Raw genomic sequence first — 5163 nt, forward strand, 5'->3', positions numbered from 1 at the left:
AATTTAGTACGCCAGACGCGCGTTTTGTCTACATAGGACTCATCAGTGACGCTCATATCAAAATATTTATAAAGCCAAACAAGTACAAAGTTGAAGAGCAGTGAGGATCCAAAATTCCAAAAAGTTGTTCCAAATACGACTAAGATAATCTATGCCTGGGATAGAAAATCCTTAGTATTTCGAAAAATCCAAAATGTTGAAAACAGTAGATTTATAAAAATGACCACATTATTGATATTCATGTCAACACCGAATCAACACCGAAGTGTTGACTACTAGGCTGGTGATACCCTCGGGGACGAAACGTCCACCATCAGTAGCATCGACCCAGTGGTATAAATAGTTATCAAAGGTACAAGGATTATAATTTAGTACGCCAGACGCGCGTTTCGTCTACATAAGACTCATCAGTGACGCTCATATCAAAATATTTATAAAGCCAAACAAGTACAAAGTTGAAGAGCAGTGAGGATCCAAATTCCAAAAGGTTGTGCCAAATACGGCTTAGGTTATCTATGCCTGGGATAAGAAAATCCTTAGTTTTTCGAAAAATCCAAAGTTTTGTAAACAGGAAGTTTATAAAAATGACCACATAATTGATATTTATGTCAACATCGTAGTGTTGACTACTGGGCTGGTGATACCCTCGGGTAAAACTCTAAGTTTGTAAATATCATATCCTAGGGAACTTCACTGTATGTACTACGTTTCCAGTTGATTGGACTTCCAACTTATTAAAAAAAATGCTTTGACCGAAAACTTTAACCTGAAGCGACCAAAAACTTTAACCCGAAGAGGACACTGTTATTTTTCTATGTTGTCTGGTTATTGGGACCGTGAAATTGGTGTGTGGGGGGGGGGGGGGGGGGGGTAACAGTTTAATTTGACATTAAGATTAGAAAGATCATATCATAGGGAACATGTGTACAAAGTTTCAAGTTGATTTGTATTAAACTTCATCAAATACTACCTTGACCAAAAACTTCAACATGAAGCGGGACAAACGGGCAAATGGACAGACGAACGAATGAACAAACGGACACACATACCGAAAAACGTAATGTCCGTAAGTGGGGCACAAACATGTTCTTGAAATAGAACAAAATTACAAATTAACTAGAATGATTTTAACGATATACAAGAAATATATAACTGTTCACAGGTTAGACGTAAAAGAAGAACAAAATGGAAATCAGGCTTAGTTTATTGCAATTTTACAAAATATAAACCTCGGAAAAACCATATCATGATAGTTTTATAAGGTCGCTATAACTTGATTATATATTCTCTGCTATGAGTTCAAATCTATACTATTAAACGAGAAGACCTCATTTTGGGTGTCGCTTCTCTTCTTTCCACAATAAATTAATCTTCATGCCTCTGTGTTCTATGGTCTTCTATATATACAGTGCATAATCGCATTTGTCATCCATTCATATGATTATCCAGATTGAGTTGTTTTGGGAGAAAAACGAGAAAAAAGTCGTCCGGATATGTTTCCGTCATTGGACGAAATTTTAAGTCAGGTTAGACTTCCGGTTTGCGTTTTTCTGTATACTTTTATCATACATATATACAACGAATAAAGTGTATTTTCTGTCTAATATCCGTCATTGGACGAAATTTTAATTCAGATAAGGCATCCGGCTTGCGTTTATTGTATACTTTAAAACAAATACATATATACTTGGAATAAAGTGTATTTTCTGTCTGATACCATTTTCAAGTTTACTATCCACGGCGGTCACAGAGTTTATTAAATAGAGAGTGTCTGTATAATATATCAATGACCACAGTGGATAGATTATTAAACTGAGAATTGAATTTAAAAGAAAATACACTTTATTTATAGTAATAAATGAATCAAGGACCTTTTCGGGACGTCGGGAACGGGTGTTTTTAAGATCGAAATTTCAGGATTGACCTTTTCGGGATCCGGGATTTCTTTTTTCGAATTTCAGGATGTCGAGATATGTAATTTGTATTTAATTCGGAACCTCGGGATTTCATGTTCTAAAGACTGGGATATCGGGATCAGGATCCCTCCTGGTGCGATCCCCCCTTTTATGAATGTTCATAATATACAGAGTAAGCGCTAACATTATCCATGTGTCATAAAATTAATAGAGAACTAACAAAAAAAAAGGATATCTTGTGTGGAAAAAGGAGGAGCCGGGCTAGAAAAACAATCATGTCCCAAATTACCTATGACTTTTGATACCTTTTCTGAAATTCTCCAGTCATTAAATTTTTTACAAAAAAAGAAGTTGAGGTATGAATGCCAATGAGACAGCACTCCGCAAGAGACCAAAATGACACCGAAATTAACATTTAAAGGTCACCTTACGGCCTTCAACAATGTGCAAAGCCGATACTGCATAGTCTTATATAAAAGGCCCCGAAATGACAATGTAAAACAATTCAAATGAGAATACTAACAGCCTTATTTATTCACAAAAAATGAACGAAAAACAAATATGAAACCCATAAACAAACGACAACCACTGAAATACAGGTCCCTGACTTGAATGTTCATAATATACTACATGTATGTTCATAATGAAATTAATAGAAAACAAAAAAATAGGAATTTTGGAAATAAAGAAGGAGGTTTAAAAAAACATTTTCCTGTCCCCATGTACCTATTACTTCTGATACTATTCCTGAAATTCACAAGTCAGTAAATCTTTTACAAAATTCTTCCTACAACACTTTACATACTTTCAACCACGCTCTAAATGCCAGCGATTTCGCGGGTGTTTTCTAGTAGTCCTTTAAACTAGATGAACAATTTTGTCGTGAATTTTGATGCAGATAAAAACTAGAAGTAGCAAAAGTTTTATCATTAAAAAACATAACCAACAAATACTAGCATGACCAACATTGTCAGTGGACTACTTATCGAAGTTTTAAGAAATACTTTACTGTCCGATGGTGTAAGTTACTGCTAGTAGTCCTTTGTTGAGTTTTGAATCATTGTCATTTTGTTTGGTTTCTTCTTCTAAATATTCTGACATCGGACTCTGTCAGGGACTTCTTTTAAACTTTATGTTCACTGATTATCTGTACACATAAGACTCATTAGTGAGTGGGCTTAACCTGTTGTATTGCTGTGTATTTGTTTATTTTACATTTGACTATATGTATATGGGAGGTTTAAAATGTTTAACTCAGCCGCATTTTTTAAAGCCTAATCCTAAGTCAGTAGCCTCTGTCCTTTGTTAGTTTTATACGTTTGAATTTTATTTAAGTCCGTTTATATGTGTGACTTACATTTCACTGAACTAGTACACATTTCTTGTGTTCAGGAGTCAGCCGAAGCTCGTCTCCAGGTGCGGGATTTTCTCTCTGTGTTGGAGACCCTTTGGTGGGATTGGACTGTTTCCTGCTCGTAGGTTGGGTTTTTGTCTCTTTGACACGTGTCCAATTTCCATTCTGAGTTTAATGAAACAGCAAATATATCAGGCAAATTTATTTTGCGTTTAGTATCATAGAAACAGTTTTTAGCTAGATATGTAACAGACAGAGAAACTCTACAATCAAATAGCAAATTGAACCTTACAATTAAGTCAACAATTATTAGTAGACTCATTATAGGAGTTATTGCCCTTGAATGAATAGTTTTATCCAATTTTTTTTCTATTTTTAAAGAAGATAGAGGGGAAATTGTAAATAGCAAAACTAATCAGCTAAATAAGATCTACAAAACAAAAACATAAAAAGTGACAGAAACAATCAGTTCACGTATTCTTGGAGTTCCCTTTAAAAAAAGTTTGCTAAATTTTAGAGGTATTACCTACTAACTAGGAAACTATAAAAGATGGGCTGAATTTTTGAATAGAAAATTGAAAAGATTTATTAATTAGGATGGGCCTAATTCTTGACATTGATCACGAAAAACAGCTGATAAGTGGAACCGGTTCTTTAAATGTGCAGAGTATGCATTCCATAATCATTTTATAATTTCATTAAGAGCGCTCTTTATGTTCACAAATTACTGGAAAATCATAAGGTCAACTGCTTGCTCATAAAGGCAAAGCATAAAAGTTGTACAGTTCCAAATAGAAGAAAACTTCTAAAAGACTTTGACAGCAGATTTACCCCTTCCCTTTCATGAATTTGACCTACCGAATTATACTTTTTACCGGATTTGTAATCACATAAGCAACATGACGGGTGTCGCTTGTGGAGCAGGATCTGCTTACCCTTCCGGAGCACCTGAGATAATCCCTGGTTTTTGGTGGGGTTCGTGTTGTTTATTCTTTAGTTTTCTATGTTGTGTCATGTGTACTATTGTTTTTCTGTTTGTCTTTTTCATTTTTAGCCATGGCGTTGTCAGTTTGTTTTATATTTACGAGTTTGACTGTCCCTTTGGTATCTTTCGTCCCTCTTTTCTTTAAGCAGACCAATATTAATAAAAACTTCAATATCCATTCAGTCATTTATTATAGTATCCTATCATTGCTGTAGAAGCGATTAAATATCTCAGTTGATATCCTTAAATCTGTATACATGATATGGGAAAGCTCCTTGGTCTTGGAAACGTTCGTGCATTTGGACACCCTAAAAAATAAGGCAGTAGATTAGTGTCTGAAACAGCTGATATGCATTTCTATTATCATGTGTAACTATGTTAACTTGATTTTCCAAATGTATTGATAAATGGTGCTGGAAGAAAATCATGGACCACTAAAATTAAAATAGTAGGCTCACCCTTCTATTTTCTATGATCATCTTCTGTAGATTGTAGAAAATTGTTTTTCCTGACTTACACTTTTTCATTTTTCTATCTATAATTGCATTAACATGCTAATTAAGGTGGTATGGGAGTCTAAAATAAAAATGATAGAATTTGTTCTTACTCTGTCAAAATGTAGTATCTATTGATACATGTTCAAAAATATTATAAAAAGGATAGGTCACCGCGCATTTTCTCAAGCTACAGGTTGTGACAAAATGACAAATTTTGTATGGATTATACAGGAAAAAACAACATTTTGTGAATAGAAACTAAACAAAATGATAGAATTGTAAAATAAATTAGGAAAAGATTGCTTTCAGACAATGCTTTGAGAATATCAAAAGAAAAGATAGGGTCACCGTACGTTTTTTCCGGCTAAAAGACAAAATAGGAAAATTTCATGTAGAGTCCTTAAGAAAATG

Source organism: Mytilus trossulus, chromosome 14, assembly GCF_036588685.1.
Source record: "Mytilus trossulus isolate FHL-02 chromosome 14, PNRI_Mtr1.1.1.hap1, whole genome shotgun sequence".
Taxonomy (NCBI): Eukaryota; Metazoa; Mollusca; class Bivalvia; order Mytilida; family Mytilidae; genus Mytilus; species Mytilus trossulus.